The sequence below is a fragment of the Hippoglossus hippoglossus genome, chromosome 2 (assembly GCF_009819705.1).
Source record: "Hippoglossus hippoglossus isolate fHipHip1 chromosome 2, fHipHip1.pri, whole genome shotgun sequence".
Lineage (NCBI taxonomy): Eukaryota > Metazoa > Chordata > Actinopteri > Pleuronectiformes > Pleuronectidae > Hippoglossus > Hippoglossus hippoglossus.
The window spans coordinates 2,982,170-3,001,736 of NC_047152.1; the positions used below are offsets into that span (position 1 = coordinate 2,982,170).

At 43.7% G+C, this 19,567-nt stretch overlaps 1 long non-coding RNA gene across 1 annotated transcript in view; it reads right to left on the reverse strand.

The window, feature by feature from the left end:
- Positions 1-288: 288 nt before the first annotated feature.
- LOC117776186 overlaps positions 289-19,567 on the reverse strand; it is a 162,177-nt gene continuing 142,898 nt past the window's right edge. Inside the window, exon 7 of the long non-coding RNA XR_004616407.1 lies at positions 289-933. This is a non-coding gene — a long non-coding RNA (uncharacterized LOC117776186). The remainder of the gene's footprint in view (positions 934-19,567) is intronic.

Below are 19,567 nucleotides of genomic sequence, written 5' to 3' on the forward strand. Positions count from 1 at the left end.
GTGAATGTTTTGAGAGTGTGTGTCTGACAGAGGTAAAATTAACGTGTGTGTTTGGCAACAAGGAGATAATCTGTTTAAAGTGAGCAGAACGTGGATGTATAAGCAGTAAGTGTGGATGCAGGTGTGTCGACACGAAAAGTGTGTGTGTGTTTGCATGTCTGTGTGTGCAGGTGTGTGTATAAGTATGTGCACTACAAAAAGCGCATTCCTAATTGAAAAAGTGTTTTCAAGAACATTTAAGTGTTTATACAAAGTAAGTGTGAAGTGAGACCGCATGTACCTGCAGAAAGAGAACTGAGTAGGAGTTTAAAAAAGTGTGTGTCCTCCACACACACACACGCACACACACACACACCTTTCTCCACGCTACAAAGCCTCCATTGAGAAGTGAAAAGGTAGAAAGCTGAGAGGAGGGATTGTTGTGCAAACAGGCGGACACAGAGGAGGTCGGTGTGTGTTAAGAGGCAGTGGGCAGGTAATAGAGCAGACATAATGGGAGCTAAGTACCTGTAATCCTTGGAGATATCACTCCAGACAAGTGGGGGGGACTCGGGGTAATTCCCTTTGGTTGGTGTAATTGGTCCCTCGCCAGGTTGGAGTGTGTGTGTGGTGCGTGTGTGTGTGTGTGTGTGTGTGGGGGGGGGGGGGGGGGTTGTAGGGTGTTTGGGCAAAGTATCAGGTGTGAGAGGCCAACAGCTGCACTGAGTGCCTTCTATTGATCTAGGAGATGAACTGGGTGCGTGTCGGTGTGTGTTATTGTGCGACGTGTTTGTGTGAGCTCCTGACCCAAATTCGGCGGGAGGCGTTTGTCGGAGTGAAGAACCTACCTGATTTAGCGGGAGAGGCGGAGTCAGTTGCGGCCGCGGCAGATGGACGACTGATGATGACGAGGGTGATGCACAGTGGTCGGGTCAGGTGCCAGCCACGTCCTGCCTATGGGGTGAAGATAAGGAAATAGTCAGTATTACACCCGACATATTGAATTTCAAAACATGATTCAAAAGTTAATCCCAGCAAAGCCACACTTCCTGATATGAGGCAGGACAGTGCCTCGAGTGGTAGAAGAGTTCCTCTGTGCTCAGGCAAGCAAAAAGAACAAAATCGTGGCCTAAGACACCTTAATCGTCCAATTAAATCTCTTCAGTGGCTGCGGTGAGATGGTAACGGGGATAAATGCACTGAGACAGCGAGGAAGAGGAGGAGGAGGACAGAGTTTATAAACAGTCTTTTCAGAGTGCATGAAAACACACATAGGCCATGGTTAGCAAATAACAAATTAGGGGTTTTCATTCACCAAAAAAAGTGTTATCAATATTTTGTGTGTTCTTGTTTATTTCACATTTTTGAGAACACAAATCTCCAAATGATATTTCAGATATAAGCAATGTCCAAAATAACAATTCATGGATCTTGAGGAAAAATCTGACATGTTTAAGGGAGTGATATGTATGTGTGTGTGTGGACTTTGGTGCAGTTCCAAATAAAAATCTGGATCTAGTGGATTTAAATGTGGTTTCATGAGGGGACTGTTGGGCCTTGGCGGAGATATGTACTCTACAGTGTGCTATTCTAGTTTAGGACATAAAACTGTCCCACATATTTGCCTCTTCAATAAAGGGAAGCAAAAATAAATGATCACACCACATGCTCCTTTTATTCCTGACTGGCTTCTAGGCTGCGACACTGGAAGCATGTGTCTAATGGTACAGAGGAGAAGCAAAAAACTTCCAAAATCGTCAAACACATTCCAAATCAAAAATCAAGGATGAGGAGTCACAGCACCCTGAAGGAAAGGTGATAAGTGCGGAAACATTAATAAATGGACACGAGAAGACAAATCTTAAAGATTTAATTAGAGTAATGATATCTCACATGTTATTGCTTTGCAAAACATTTGTCCCTCGGAGCTGCTGAGGCATGAGTCAATGTCAATGAGAGAACATGATTTGATTAAGGATATATGTGAAAAGTGCGTGTGTGTGTGTGTGGTTACAATGCTTACACATGCATGCATTCCTTATGTGTGTGTGTGTGTGTGTGTGTGTGTGTGTGTGTGTGTGTGTGTGTGTGTGTGTGTGTGTGTGTGTGTGTGTGTGCGTGTGTCCCATTTCTTCTGGATATCTGCTAATTGTGCATTTCATTTCTGCTCAAGTGACTCTTTTAAAGCAAAACAGATACTGAGAGTTTGAGTGCCGAGAGCGACGGCGAGAGGCGAGGACGAGGAAAAAGAGAGACAGAGAGGGAGAGGATGAGAGAACGGGAAAAAAAATAAAAAATAAAAGAAGCAGAGATAAGAAACAGGAAAGACAGCTGCTCTTTTCCCTCTCATTTCATCCAGTTATTGGTTAACTCGGTGGAAAGAAAGTAAATGTTCAAGGGATTTCAGGTCGGCCCCTGCCTCTGCCAAGGTAGATGTGCGCTCCACTTGAGGTCTAATTCAACTCTTGTGTAGTATTGATCGCAGCAGCAGCCACGAGGGAGCCCGCTGGTCTTTCTTCGGACCAAGGTAGACAACGGTGAGAGAAAAACGTCTTGTAAAATGCCTTCCTCCCTCATCCGCTCCCCTGTTGATATCAAGCTGCTGCCTTTTTTTTTTCCCCCTTCAACTACTACCCACTTTGTGTGCATCCACTTTGCCCCCTCAGGTTTTGCTGTACAGTGATGGAACACCTTCGGAAAAACAGCCGCCGGGGACCGTCAGCGTTCGCCCGCGCCGCCAATGTGAATCGAGGAGGAACTAAAGGACAGTTTGTGTATGCAAGGGGATGTGTAGGCAAGCGTGTTTGTTTTTCGGCGAGAGGTTTTGACATGCATTTATGTTAGTGTAGAGTAGTGAAGTGTTCGGCTGTGTGTTAACTGCTCCTAAGTCGGTTGTCTGTGCAGCAGGGGCCCGAGAGCTGATTCAGCTGCAGTTGGGTGGGGGGTCAGAGGGCTGGGAGGTGGATGGACGACTGCAGAGAGGTGATGGCGGGGTGTACTGGGGGCGGAGAGGGAAGCAGTACCTGCGATGAGAAAAATATGGATTCCTGTCGGCAAGACAAATTGATCTCCAGTGTGTGGGAGGAGCAGAGAGGCTTCAGAAGGGAAATCTGCTGAGAGGGAGGGCAGGGAAATGAAAAGAGAAGACGGCTGGACTTTGGGTTTTCTGTGTGTGTGTGTGTGTGTGTGTGTGTGTGTGTGTGTGTGTGTGTGTGTGTGTGTGTGTGTGTGTGTGTGTGTGTAAGCCACTGAACAGGCAAAATCTCATGCTCTCACCTATTCTGCTCTGCAACTGTCTGGAACTATACGAGCGGCCTTGTGTTAGTCAGACACTGGAGTGGAGAAGGAAATGCAAACTACTCTGGTCTCTGCTGTTTCTGGAGGCTGATGAGTAATGATGAGTTACCGTCTTGGCATCATATTCACTCAGGTTGTTTTGTTTTGTTTTTGGTGAGTTGAAGGGGTAGTAGTTGTGTGCTGCATTTGCACGGAAGAATTGTCAGTGAAAACTTATACAGCAGAGGTTGTGATACTTTGCAAACACCCCAGAACACTGGATTTGCATCCTGTAATGCACCTCAACCTTCCATTGCACTTTATATCCACATCCCTACACTTTTTAAACTTCCAAGTTTTTGAATCCAAGTTTTCAGTTCTAACTTTGTATGAACAGAGCAGAAGCCATGATAACGCTGGTTTCATAACTCAGGTTAATGAAAAAAATTGTTTTCAAAGCAACACAAAGCTTCACAAATCTGAAATAGCAGCAGAAAAGAACCCTTAAAAACCAATTAGCTTGAAAATAACAACAACAAAAAACGGAAGAATTGTGGAAAGAGCATTTGAAAAACACAGTAAACCTAACTTCTTAAAAAGTCGTTTTAAATTAGGGTTGATCTAGTTTTATCGTCTATACTTAAAGTATCTGCATCTGTGTGCTCTGCACCTCACATTTTCTCCATGTGTAGAAAAATGTAAATATACCACAAGCACGTGTGTATATGTGTGTGTCATTACCCCCCCACCTGAAAACCAACCCCCCGAAAAAAACATTCACACACTCACCCATGTAAACAGGAAGGAGCAGAAATGCCAACTGTCTCCCCGGGGAGACATTTACAGTTTCTGTATCTGGTCCCCTGCTGTACAGTAAACTGAACGCATCAGCACCGCCTCATAAGTGTTTATTTACATTGACAAATAAATAAAGGCGTATTTACAGGGGACTGGAAAAGTCACGTTATCAACTTTACGGGTTAAAAAGAAGATTTGATGATGGCAGGAGGCAGGAGTGGGGACTTCTGCATCAAAAGCTTCATGCATAAACCATTTGACAGCAAAGGTAAATGTCACACAAACACAAGAAAATCCACCCAAGCATTAAACAGGTTATCCCTCCATCTCAGAAACCATAAATCAACCACAAAGAATGTGAGAGACACATTTCAGGATCCCCACATATGCAACGAAAACCTTTGTTGTTCCTAAACTACCCGACTACCTCAAATGTTTGGCATCTGTACAGGCGGCTGCCGAGGTCGCCTCCGAGCGCAAAGCCCGAGTGACACCGTTATCGCCGGGCGCCACAGATTGGCACCTGTCACGGCGCATTCAAAACCCCTGTGAGTAACACTGACAGACAGGTCGGCGCGCCGGACCTGAGGTAGCACCCGTGGGTCCCCTGGCCCTTCCTGGGTGGGTGGGCGGATGTGAAGTGAGAGTAAAAATAAAATGGACGCTGTGTCTCTGTTGATGTTAAGTCTCATCAGTCATAAATATTACCTCAGTCAATTAGTGTAAATAATTATTAGACTTGTTAGAATACCGAAGTACAATAAAAATAATGGAAATCATATTACCACATCGACACCAAAACTTATATTATATACGATATTATTAATTTATTATATATTATATTTAATTGATACATTTCCTCTATGAGCATCCCAGCCAAACAAGTTCTGATTGGTCCCTTCACTACATCCTCACTGACCACTGGTTTATATTCCTCCAATCAGGCGAGCTTACAGCGTCTGAGTCGAACGCCTTCACTCAGCAGGTTCCTTCATGTGAATCAGAGAAGCTGCTGTTCAGCCAACATGGAGCTGAGGTTCACTGAGCTGCATTTTATTAAACTGTCATCCGAACCGCGTTTGTTCAAAAAACTTCACGACGAACATCGATCTCGTCCTGAGGCAAATAAGATTCAAAAGACGTTGTGTAAAAATAACTCTAAACACACGATGCAGGGATTTGTGAAGGGTGACGAGTTATTTCTCGCTCTTCAGCATGCCACCATTAAAGGAATTAGAAGTTCTTTAAACCCGAGGTCCCTGCCCATTACTCTTATTTATTTATTTTGGGTTCGGACACGAGGGTCACGGCGGCGGAACAAGCACCTCCTTATTGAAGAAGACAAGAGCAATGATCGATGCCAATCGCGTAATCAGGCTTTATTTGAAGGGGGTCGTTGATTCTCAGTCCATCAAGGTTAAGAGTGCGGCACTTGTCACGGCGTGATTTATTATTGCCAGGAGCAGACGAACAATGTCGCATGCCAAAGGGGGGGCGGGGGGGTGGGTGGGTTGGTAGGAGCGGGAGCGCAGAGACGAGGCCCCCGTCGTTTGTATTAATAAGTCCAGACGTTATGTGTGAGGCGCGTTTTGGAAATTACCCTTGAAAAATTAGCGTGTCACGATCAATCGTCATCAAATGATTCAAGGGGCGTGGCCTGCCCTTGTTTAAACGGTATTCATCATCACATGCACAGAGGGTAAACCAGTGGATTGTTATTCAGATGTCTTAAGTATTAGAGAGTTATCGCACCCTCCCTTTGTTTTTGACCATCCAAGTGTGTGAGTGTGTGTGTGTGTGTGCACGCTGCTGTTGTCAGTAACCGATGAGTGATTTTCTGCTTCTATTTAAGAATGTGGGGTTCGCATCTCCTGTTTTTCTCGATAAAATTCATAAACCCAGAAAAAAGTGACATTTAAGTACAAGGTTTAAATACTTAATGATGTTGATTATTTTTTAATTACGTAGCTTTCTCAGAAAAGTGGCATTTAAAAAGCTCAAAATGACGGATGTAAGTCTCTCAGTTTGGCTGCTGTGCAGAAAGAGACGCCGCCGTGAGCGATGCCTATTTACAAACAAAAGTACGCTGGGACGCGGCCGTCAGTCCGGGTGAAGTCAGTGGTATATGGGAGACGAATGGAGCGGAAACTACATTTTTCATCCCGTTCCCCTCTGTTTGTGCTCCCCTTACACACACTGCACAACAGGGAACACATGTAATGCATCACGTTGTGATTTCTGACAGCGAGGTGGAGGTAATAACTTTAGGAAGCCCGCTCCCCTTCTTTTCCTCCGTCTTCCTCCTCCCCCCCCCCTTCCCGGCTTCCCTCCATACTTCTCAGCGGCTCGACGCTCTTATGTCAGCCATCGATCTGGTGGCTGGAGACAACTCATTTCATCACCGTGACACGCCATGATGGACCGGCGTGCCCTGAACCCCTTGTCTTATTCCCGGCCCTGTGCTCCAGCACGCCTCCGTCGGAGAGGCAGCAAGTCGGACGCTTGGCGAGTCTATTGATCTGCCACGGCTGGACGGCCAGGGAAGCGCTGGCACCATTCTCTTCTGGCAGTTTCTTTATTTCCAAGGGCCTCGTCATACGACCACAGCTCTCTGTCACTACTTTGGAGATCCTGACACTGTGTGAATTAACTGTGTATTAAGCTGTTCTGGATGTGATGTCTCACTTCAGTTTAGTTTGATTGTCAATTTTACATAAATAAAATTCATGATTTAATCTAGTTTTGGGAAATTTGTTCTTAATTTACTTTAACTTGAATAACAACAGTAATGTTTTAACATACTTTTACAACTCTATAAAGGTTTTCTTCTTTCCATAGTAGTCTACCCTTAAAGAAATGAAGCCTCAGAGATTTCAAATGCCATCACATGAGATAAAAACAAATCAACATGATCATGATTTTTAAATAAAGTTATCGGTTAGAGTTAGGGGATTAAAAATATGGTTATAAGCTCTGAACATGTTTCTGCCAGCTCCTCAATGGTTTTTGGGATTTTGAATTTAAATCAAAATATTATGGATTGTGGGTAATTTACTGTAAAAATCTGTAGAGCTGCACAAAGTGTTTAAAAAGGCCATGACACATGAAAATGATTCGGCTCAAAGTGAGTTTGTAACCTGGGCCATTATTTTGTTTGCAGACTTTTTCTAAGGACAAAATTAACACTTTTGCAAAGGAATAACAACAATTAAACAAATTTCAGTGGAGAGACACTCAGTATATTGAGGAATTGAACCCCAAACCTGTGGAAGAAAATACCTCTCCCAGTCACTATGAACGCCTCCATCTACCCATGATTCCACGCTGGCAGTGTTAGCGCCCTGCCTATGTCAGTTTGTTGTGCTTTGGTGTTGCGGCCCCGAGGCGGTACAGGTCATCCTGATTTCTGCACAAGTGTTGAACCTAACACCTGACCCCGAGGCTTTTCCGGCGAGATCCAAACCCAACGTGACACATGACTACAAACGGGCATAAACACTAACGCTTCCCCCCAGTTTTTTTTTTTTTTTTTTACTGAACACCGCTTCGCTTAAAAAACACCACAGCTACATATTCATGGTGTCAGACAGACAACACATGTAAGGTAAAATAAAGAAAACCAAGGGCTGATTTAATGCTCATTATGATGAATGAGGGCAGAGTGTGAGGTAGAGTGTGTGCGCATGGAGGCCCAGTCATGTGAGTCCGTGCATGTATGGTTTGTCTGTGTGAATGCTCAAGTCAAGGGCGGTAATGCAAATTGTCCTGTCACTTCATTTATTGCAGGGTGGGTAGATGTATATATATGTATGTGTGTGTGTGTGTGTGTGTGTGTGTGTGTGTGTGTGTGTGTGTGTGTGTGTGTGTGTGTGTGTGTGTGTGTGTGTGCTGTGAGGACATTCGGCCTGCTTCCCCCCCTCTTCTCTCACCTCAAAAACACACACACACACACACACACCACTTTCATTGGTAGAACCTCGGGGCTACGCTGAGCCTCAACCTGAACTTGGGAGTTCATTTTGTTTCTCTACGTCTGGAGCAAAAAGAAATAGCCTGGGGATATTTCAACTATTTATTTTTTTTGCTCTTCTTTCCTGCCTGCCACTTAATGTTTCAGTAAAACCTCTGGAATTACAGGCAGAAAGGTAATTCGCCAGCGAGGAAGCTTTATTTTCCAGTGCTCCCAATTGTTCTGACAGCCAACCTTGCTCGTGAGATCTTTCCTTCGGCGTATGTGTTTGTTACTTCCTCTTTCTTTGGTGTGTGTGTGTGTGTGTGTGTGTGTGTGTGTGTGTGTGTGTGTGTGTGGAAGAAGTGTGGAAGAACGCTAATAAATCAGACATGGCAAAAGATGAAAATCATGAAAATAATACCACAAAAAAGGTTAGGCGAAGCTCAAACATCTCCAGCACTGCAGGCGTCCAGAAAAACTACATATGCACTGGATTTCCCAAAATGCTTCGGCAATCCACCTTTCAATAATCATAACAATAATAATACGCTCCTCACATTTGAGCCATTTTCCCCTCGCAAAAAAAAGAAGAAGAAAAGCCCGAGGTTGAAGAGAGCTGCAACTTTAAATCGTTTCTTTTTCCAAATAGAGGACCGACTCCTTAAACCTCTATAACAGGTATGAAAAAAATAAAAAAACCTTATCGTCGTCTTTGTGGCTTCCAGTGCTCTTGCTACGTGTAAGAGCACGGCCTCTGAGTATTAGCAGAGGCGGTTTAAGAGAAAAAGTTCATTAAATACCTCGGGGATTAGCTGCCAGAGTTGGCCTCGCGTCTCGGCTGCCAACGGTTAAACCTTTCGCACCTGCTTCACATCCTTCTGCTGCTCTTTTTTCATTTTCTTTACTTATTTTTTTTAAAGGAGTGTTTGAAAAGCTGCTTTAAGGAGAAATCCTCGCACACTCCTCAATCTTCACCTGAATGGTAATGAAATCAGCCAATTTACTGTCTGAAACATAAAGTTGCAGGGGGAGGGGAGGAGAGGGGGGGTTCGGATGGATGGCATCGAAGCATGCCCTCAAAAGTGGACTTCAAAAGAGAGAGAGAGAGAGTGAGAGCGAGCCGCAGCCAAGCACGGCGGCGGCGGCGGCCTGCGTGAGTGGAGAAAGTTCCGGAGAGGTGGGCAAATCTGTAAAGCGCTGGAGCTGAGAGAGGGAGCTAGTCACCTCATCAGGCATAGATTTTACAGCCCCCGTTGCCCTAATCCTGACAAGCAGACGCCATTAGGGAAGCTGCACCTCCCTCCCCACCTCCGACCTCCTCCCTTGTCCTCCTTCACTTCTCTCCCTGTGTGTGTGTGTGTGTGTGATTCTCACTGTGGCGAGGGAATTCCACGTCGCCGCTCAAGATGTCCTGCAAAGGACGAGGGAATGTGAGCGTATTTATTTGATTAAAGACGATGATGAGGGGGAAGAGGCCAAGTAGGGCAAATTATTTGGCCTCTCTTTCTCTTACACACACACACACACATATGCACACACGCCCACACACATACACACACACACACACACATATATATACTGTTTGTTTGTTTTCTAAGTGGGACCCAAATCAATACTCCAACTCCAGGAGCCTTCAAAGGCAGCCAAAAGTAGCCAAGTGAAAATACTTGTTTGGGAAACAGCGATCGAAGCACAGGAGCATTGCATTTTTGGTGTTTGGTTCAAAACAAAACAAAAAAAAATCGGATCACGAAAGCACAGACAGACACGGCAAATGCACAAACAATGCAACGCAACAATCCATATTTGGATTTAATTAATTGCTTAATGCTAATAATATTGCTGTAATGCGATGCTAATTACAGGGTAATTATGTAAACGATGGTTAACTATGATGATCAACATTCAAATTAGCATTCAAATCATTTCGGCGAAGGGCCCACCTCTCGTAATTGCATTAAAACATGTACACAACTTTGAAATGCAAGCAGAGGAACCTTCTTTTTGTGCAGGAGATGTGCAAAAGCCCTCCTCCCGCCTGCACACACACACACACACATTACCACGCAGACACACACATGCACCCTCTCCTCCACCTCTGTACTTTCTTACAGGCAGAATCCACGGAAACATCTGTTAAGTAGGAGCAAATGTGAGCTAATTATTTCACCAAAGCATGTTTTTAATTGATCAGCAGGGGAACAGCTGTAGAGTGGGTCCTCGCGTCACGGCACTCAGCGAACGGAGGCAGGGGGGGGGGGCGTTCTCGGAGACAAGAGAGCACTGAACCCTCCACCCCCATCTGCAAACCGTCGCGAAAAAAAAGATTTGACCCCGCTGTAATTAAGCATTCCAGCCGAAACAAAGTGTCAACCTGTGAACGCTGCTGTGACGGAGTCAGGGGAGGAGCACTCGAGTTAAACCTCCATCAAACAGATATTAACAGGTTCATATTAAACACACGGACCTTTTTCACTGGCGACATATCTTTAAATGGCTGTGAACAAAAGGTCTCCTGTTGCCCGGTTCACATAGAATATTCCACTTGAAGCAGATGAGCATTTCTTCGCGTCTTCTCCGCCATTGATTTAGAAGAGAAATGAACACCAACACCACCGAGGTTGCCGGTTTGATTCCTTGTATATTTGGCTGTTCACATCTGTGCACTTCCTAAGGACATTAACGCACCAGAAGCAATTTTTGGCAGATGCATGAGACACTTTGATCAGAGCATCGTCTGTGTGAATGTACGAGTAATGAATGAGGTTGTAGGAGTTCTGATAAAGGCTGGTAATCGATACCAATGACTCACAAATGGCTTCGCTGGATGCGATGCTGTATTTCTTTCAGAACTGTTTTGGAGCCCATTAGGAATTCATTTCCACCGGTTCCAAAAATGTTGCAAGTGCAGGATCACACACTGCAAATGTGGCTCATGAAAATAAATTAGATTCAAATAAAACTGTCAAATATAAAGTAAAAAAAAACAATTGGGCTGGTATTTAGCTCTTGGAATTCACAATCTCTAGTAGAGGTTGCATTGCCTGAGCAGCTCCACAGGTGAAGCCGCCTGCTCCGTTCTCACAATGCCAAACCAAATAAACACCACAGCGGCACTGGGAGGCACTTTGGCTCAAGGTGTCGCCCATGCAGGTGCCGTATGCTTCAGGTTTTCTAAGACAACCACTTCCAGGTAGATCTGTCTCATGTGCGAAAAACGCCAAACGGGTTGCAAAACATGTGATTCGTTGTGAGCTGAGCTGAGCTGTTTTTTTTTTTGTTGCTGCTTCTATTCCTGTCACATCCAGGTGGGGGGATCACAGAGAGGTGAAGGCCCTGAAAAGACACACAAATCTGGGTTAACCTCTGCAGATGCTGTCCCTTGAGGGTGGATGTGAACCGCCTACCTATCCTTTTCCACCCTGAGACGTTACAACCAGCAAAAAAACACGACTAAAGGCCTGTTTTAATAAATCATGCAACAAATAATACTGTGCAATCCCAATTTGAGTTTAGTAGACGGACACTTTAAAATTATTTTGAGCATTTTGAACACCTTTCCGTACACATGGCTGATCTCCTGTGAGCACTTCCTTTAAAGTCTTTGCTTCTACACTTCTGTGGTCAACTTCTTGTGCACTCCTCCTCCTCAGCCAGGGTGAAAAAATTAGCGGGGAGGAAAGATGAAGAGCGGGCGGCGAGCGGGAGAAGAGAGAAACCTTCCAACTGGCAGCAGTATGGACTGGGGGAAGCTCAAGCATGACTAAAAAGTACATTCACCGCTAGTCAGTGAATTTTGCTCCCTATTTGTCACTGCCACCTTGGAGAGCAGTAAGCATTAATAATACATGGGAGCTGGGGGAATCTATTAGAGGCTACCCTTGCGGAGAGGAATCAGGCGGAGGCTGGGCGCCCTTAGGAAGGGAGAGCGCGGGAGTTGGGGTGGGCAGAGGGAGAGATAAAGAGGAGCAGCGAGACCGGGTGCTCCGACCGTGCCCCTCTTATTTATTGAGGAGAGTTTTAGGTGGGGGGGGGGGAGTTGTCAGGTGTGGCTCGTGCGATGCATCATCAGAGAAAGGAGGGAAGAGAGGAAGAGAGAGTGCCGCGGTGAGAGGAACCTCAGGACATGGCTGTAATTGAGTTCATTGATCAAATAGAGAAGGAGGGGGAAAGTGAAAAACAGATATATATATAAATAGCGGACAAACTGTTACCTGACCGTGCATTCAAGCAAGTCAACAAGTCGTGGTATTCAGGCGAGGAAATGCTTATTTTAACCTCTGCTAGCTTATTCTAACCAATCACAGGGGGCTGGCACTTGGGGTGAAAAGCCCCTGTCAATGGTTGTACTTTATACTGCTTATACCATTATAGATCAGTTGCGGTAAATTAACAATAAAAAATTAAAAATAACTATTTCTGGAGGCTTGAGTCCAGTGCTGGAGAAAGTATACCTATACATTTTATCTAGGTAAAAGTACAAATAAAATGGTACAAATGTAAAGGTCAAAGTACCACATTCAACTTTTGACTTGAGTAAAAGTAAGTACTTGTTTTAAAATATACTTAAAGTCTGAAAAGTAAAAGTACAGATTGTAGCCTATACACTAATGGAACATTCTAGATCTGTGCATATTGTATTTTTTTGTTTGATGCTGCTGAAAACACCGGCATTGTCATTTTTTTATCGATGCCAGAATCCCAGCAATGAATTGAAAAAAATGCAGTGCAGGAGAGATAGAACAGATATTTGCTGATATATGTAGAGGAGTAAAAGTGAAAAGTTTAGATAATGGTTCATTTATTTTGATCGCTGCAGAATCAGGTAATCTTGATTTTATAACCACCAATAATTAGTGTCATTCTTTTTTGTCGTTTGTTAATGTCTGAATGATATAATAACAGACCCATGGTGCCTCTCTGCGTTGCCACACACTCTCACCCCTCCTCTTCCATGTTGGCCAGGTCTGAGCACTTTGTGGAGGTGGGAGAGCGCGAAAAAGGAAGAAAAAAAAAAGAAGAGCGGACCATTTGTTGCTTCAGATGTGCTGCTAATCCTTTGATCGAACCTCTTATGCTCTTCAAACTTGCGACCGGGGCCAAGCTACTAATGAAATTCTGCGGCCGGCAGATAGGCCTCGAGCCGGAGCGTGACAGAGTCCATCTGGTGTGCTAAAGTCCCCCTCTGCTCTCGAACACACTGCTCGACGCAACTCTATGGGAACACTGTGAAGTGTTTTCTGCGGCGCTTGAGCTGCCGCGCCGAGGCCAGATCTACTCTGCTCCCACCTGAAACGTGAGGCCACATTAAACTGAGATTTGTTTAATATTAAATAAGTCACTGCCTGATACGTTTCGGTACATTAGAATAACAATACGGGGGTTATGATATAAAGAGTGTCAGCCTGTCCAACAGTCCCGACACTACATTTGTCAGCGTGGGCCACCTGCTCAGATTTGGAGGGAGCCCTGCTGGACTGCTTTACGGCACTAAACAGGTGGGGGGCGCTGTTATTCCAGAGCAAACGGAGACGGAGCTTCTGGGGACAGCAGATGGTGGCAAGAGTAAAAAAAAGACTTCCAACATGGCTGTCCTGTTTAGGAAGACAAGTCAAAGGGCTCTGTTATCAAACTCTGTCTACCTGCTTTGAAAGTATTGAAAATATATCGCTCATTGCACATTGTTAATGAGGTAGCCCCCGCAGCACAAACCAACATCCAAAGACTGGCAAAAAAAAAGCCACTTGGAGCCACAGTCTAAACCCAGCTGGAAGTCAGCCGTTTGGAAATTCCTTTTTTTTCCCATTTTCCCATATTCTCTTTTCTCCTTGTGACAGGAAATCTGTTTTATACTCCGTGTTCTATACTGTCATTTAATCCAGTCATTAGACATATTCTCTCTTGTTGTTCCAGATCATGTATCAAGGCCTCAGAGGCGAGGAGGAGGAGGTGGATCACTTCATTGACCTCTTGAACGTTGACAAGAAGGAGAGGATCACACCTGCTCAAGTGCTCAAACACCCTTTCCTCGCTGTGGAGGAGGAGGAGCCCTACGTACCTCAGCAGCCTGATGCCCTGACCCTCCGAGGAGGTGCATCCTTCTCCTCTAGGAATCGATAAGTCATCTAAACTGGAGGATGAAGAGGAGACAACAGCTTCCGTCCAGCCTGGTTAGTCACACGTCTGAATCCCTCACAATCTCCTGGTGTTTATTGTTTCAGTCGAACTAACCCAACACTTCTTTGTGGTTTTCAGAGGTCGTGGCAGAGAGCAGAACAAAGAAAGCATCAAGACGTGTCAGGACGTTTTACAAAAAGGCCTTCTCTAGCTGCTTCAGCTGCTGCACTAAAAAAACATGAGTGCCTTTATTTTTTTATTTCAAGTATTTAAGAATTTCTGTATTTTAATATTTTGATGTTTCTTGATTTCTATATTTCAATATTTCATTATATCACAAACTATACATTAGAGTTCTGTAAGGGTACACACACACACACACACACACACACACACACACACACACACACACACACACACAGAAGAGAAAACACACACACATTTCTCTTTCCACACACACACTACAGTTTTGGTTTCTTGCGCCTGTAGCAAAAAATACAAGAAAAAGCAAACCACCTGCTGTGAACTGCACATTCATTCTGTTTGTATTTTCTTCAGTTGCTTCACTTGTTCTATCGATGTACTGTTTGTCTCCTTTTTTTAGATTCTCAAACTTACTTTTAAAGCAACGCTCCGCAGACTTCTCTCTCCGTTTCGCTTCCGTTAACAAAGCGGTTCAAATCGCGATGATCCAAACACGGCTGGGACGACTTTCAGCATTTCAAATGATTTTAAAATTGGTTCTAAAATTTGTTTATTCTTAAACAATAAATCCCTAAAATCTCTCGTTAATCATTATAATGTAGATGCTTGGAAAATATATTATTTGACATGTTTATGTTCCAGCAATGGCCTCCTGATCCTCCACTTAGATGAAGATTGGTCTTTAGTTTTGGGAAATTTGAAGTGATATGAATAAATTAGATTCTAAAAATGTAAAAATATTTCAAGTTTAAATAGGACATGTTATTTTTCCATTGGCTCCCTTAGACTCTTTTTTTGCTCTTTTCAGTCATGAAATAAACTGGATCCCATTTTTCTCCGCGGATATAAAAAGAAAGCAATAAACAGGGAGTTTTGTAGTTTCATTTTCCTCCCATTCAGCATTTTACGTGGAGTAACATTACTTCAATGTGGCACCAAAACGACAATTTCCCTGCAGACGGTCCTGACAAAGGGAGGCCATCAGTGGCTGCATTATGTGGGTACAATCACATCTTCTGGGTTTAAGATGATACAGTAAGTGTTTGCCCCGAAGTCGTGTGCGTGTGTGTGTTCGTCGGGCACCCCGAGGCGCCGGGTAAACCTGGTGCCTCATTATTTCCTGAGATTACGACAATAGTGTCACGGCGCCGCAGATATCATCTCAGTGACCCGCGACCGGTGTTGGTGCGTCCCACAAGTTTCGGGAAGCCGTTTAGTGGAGGTGTTACGTAATGTGGAAGCCATCAGGCCATAAAAGATAGTAGGGCAGCATCTGAACGCTGATGTGCCATCTGTCTGGAAGCCTGATCACCTTCGATGTTCATCAAAATAAAGCAGCTAAAAACACGACAATATTTGCATGTGCAAATCTGCATCAGGTTAATTTCTGATTTTTGTCGCTTTCTGTATTTTTTTGATAACTTCACAATACACGTTGTGCAGGAAATGAATGAAGGAAATGAATGAAGTAATAAGAGAGGAAGATTCCCCCACATCACCACCTCACCTCTCTCCCCCGTCTCCCTGCGCTGAAGGAAGCAGCAGTGACCTGAGCCAAGACAGAGTTCACCTAGGGCTGGGATTTAATGAAGGGGGGGGGGGGGGGGGGAGGGGGGGCAACTGTCTACAGTTAGATGGTTAACGGGATTTAAGGAAGTAATGCTCGGGCTGCTTTGTGTTTATTTGGAAGAGAAGGGGAAGTTTGTCTGGCTGAAAACACCTGGACTGTTCTATTATGGATTTTGAGAAGGGTTTTGGTTTGAGACAAGAAAAAATGATGAGTTTAATTAGAGACTGAGGTCGAAAATGGCAGAGAGCTGGAAATAATTAACCCAATGTAAGTCCAAGAACGTAGTGACAGAAATGTGTGTGAGCGAAGTGCGCTGGCAGAAAAAGCCAGTGACATATATAATCTATGCTACATTGTGATGCAATTCCATCCAACCGTCCGTTATCTGTAACGCTTATCCTTAAAGGGTTGCAGGGGTTTAGCGGGAGCCAATCCCAGCTGACACTGGGCGAGAGGCGGGGTACATCCGGAATAGACAAAAAAAAAAGGAAAAAACCCATTCACTTTCACTTTCACACCTACCAAGTATTTAGAGCTGGGATTCAAAATTAACAGAAAGTGATTTTATGGATAAAACATTGTGTGTGTTTCTGGGAGGGGGGGAGATGGAAAGAAAGAGAGAAAATTGGGATATTGACAGAATAATATCGAGATATGAATGTTATTCCTTGGAAAGCTATAATTAGAATAAATCATATTCTACACACCTCACATATCTGATCTTGCAAAGGAAATCTACTATTGTCACAGTGTTGAACTAACTACATATTTTCTGTATTGAATATACAACAATGTTTCTATTCTTGTATTTGTCCTGCGTCCTGTCCTGCTGCTGCAGAATAATAAAGTATATTATAGTCGGCACCACACTGATATGAACAGACTACTGGAAAACTTCTACCATTGAAAACTGTTTTTTTTAAATAGATGTTTCTGTTGAATTATTTAAATGCAATAAAGAAAATATATTCATTTATCTGTACAGCAGTGGAGGCAGAAAAAAAAAAGAAGCTCTCAATATCTGGACATATAAATCCCAAATAACTGTATATTTATGGCTACATAACACGTATAGTATGCTTTTATTTTCTCATTTCAGTGAATTAACAGTTCAAGGGATAAAGTGGTAAAATAATCTCAAAATAAAATCAACCTATGCTCGCACTGAGATGATTCCTGCCTGGATTCACCCACCTTCTGATTCACCGCTGCATCACAGATTACCACTGATTTGTATCTGCTCAGGAAAAGGTGGGGGGAAATCTTCTTTCTTTTTTTTTGACAAACAAAGACGCGGATAAACTGAGCTGAAGTGGGTTTCTAAAAGGTAATTGTCTGGAAACGTAAAAACGCGCCCTCTTATCCTCTTAATCCTGTTAGATTTGGATGGAGATAGCAAGTGACGCTCTAATCTGTTCTAAGGTGTGGAAGAGGGGATAATGGAGATTGAGGAAGATATGAGCGTTAAGGAAGTGTGTACTGTGCCTCTCTCTAATGTAGCTTTCAATGAACAGCGCTGCAATACAAGGGAGAGAGGAGACGTGTGTTCAAGTGACACTAAAAATAAAAAATATAAAGAGAAATGAGCTCATAAGCAGCACTAAAACACACCGTACTCACAAGTTTAGAAAACTAAAACTACGCCCACGAGACAAGCTTTACAAAATAAAACAATCTTTCCTTCATGTTGTCACACTCAAAACTTTTCCCACAAGATAAAACTTAAATTTTCTTCATACATCCATTCTCGTGCCAGTTCACCAGGAAGTCATCGCCTTTTATTATGTCGAGCGGCAGACATTTCTGACACCGTTACTATTACTTGTCACCTCCGAGGACGGCTCCTCGCATCGCTGTTTACCACTTTGACAACTTACATTATTCCTCCAACGCACGACTGTCACGTCCCGCGACAGTTCCTCTACACTGGAACCCGATCCGGGAGACGCCCTGATGTTTTCCATCTCGCCAACAAAAGACGCCACTGTCTCCGGAGGGACTGCTGAGGCACAAAGAAGTGTCGGCCGGACAGAGGCTGACACGCTCAGGCACACAAACAACTCACAGAACCCTGTGGTCAAATGGATTTTGGTAATTTTGTTATGGTTAACTCCAATGTGACCAGACCAAAAAAATAAGTGATGATAAAAGCAATATTGATAATATCTATATTATTAAATCTGGTGGTGAAAGAATCAGTATACTAGTAGCAGTTGCCGTAGCACAGTAGGTGACACAGTCACAAATAAAAGGACATTATGAGAGTGCATACCTCCGCCAAAGCTAATGCCCTATCTCGCCTTATTAAAGAGTGTTTTACATTAATGAATGAACCAAGAGATCTCTAACTCTTGTGTTTTGCTCTTTGCAGCGCTATGTACCACTTGCTCACTGTCGCTTTCGTCCCTAAGGTTGTTGCCATCCACACAGACAGTCAGACCTTGTAGTTTCAGCTGCAGCTGTGCACGTACAGTTCTCTCTCTATCACGCAAGAACACACATCCGAAGTATGGGGAAGATTCAGGATTTTTTTTAAACTTTCTTTAAAATTGTGAGATATCTTGAGCCTTTTTCACCCATTTCCTAGTGAATAATTCAGGGATCCGAATGGAAATTGTTTTTTTTTTCTATGTTTAGGTATCTGAAATGTATTACTGTGTGCATTTTGGTGTGCTTTGATTGAATTTAAGGGAAGTGTGGGGCCTCGGCACTGGTATACGCTGTATTGAGTGACTTTCTAGTCATAATTATAGTTCTATGAGAGCTGCACTAACAGATCAAGTGCTAAAAAAGTAAATAATGTCATAAATACATTTCTTGTCTGTCACTTGCATCACAGATCAGTACGGACCTCACTCGATTAGCGACCTGTATATTATTGTACACTTTACTGTATATGTGTATCCGTCACAGCACCAGGTAATTAGGCGCAGCCCCTCGAGACAAGCGTTTATCATCGCGAGGGTAAAGAACGCTGGTTCCAGGAGGAAGGTGTAACGGAGGGGATGTTGTGGATGTAAGATGCAGGTCGCAGATAAAAGCCGCAATCACAACAAATGACCCCTTATTATTACAGATGTCGAGGATAACATGCTAAACGTGGGAGCGGGCCCGAGGGGGAAAGGGGCGCCACGGTGGTTTATTTTCCTCAGCAACAGGAAGAAGAAGAAAAAATACCAGCTTATATGTGAGATTGCACCCACGCCATTCCCAGGTTACCTCGGATCAACCGCAGTTACAGAACTCTTTGAAGTTCTGTTGGTATTATTCATCCGCCGCCACTGTTCCTTTTTTTTTTGATTTGAAGACAAAATACTAACTTGCCACATTTAAAGCTTTAATCCTGCACTAATCAGTTTGTTGTATTATTCATAGATCACGTTTGTAATTTGCTTTAATGTGTTGAAGCAAAAAGTTTCGACCCAAGAAAGAACTTCTGCACTTCCACTTCTTTGTAGTTTATATTTTCTCTCGTTGCTCGGCGCTCACTGCTTTGTGGAAAAAATTGAAATGTGCAGTAAATCCGAGTGGAATGTAAATTATGTACGTGGTTTACACATATACACTTCTCACGGCGGTGCGTGCATGCTTCCTGTGTACTTCAGGGGGTATCAGCTGAGGGGTCAGCACTGGAGGTGGGGGGTCATGCAAGAGGACGCCACTAGTCCAGG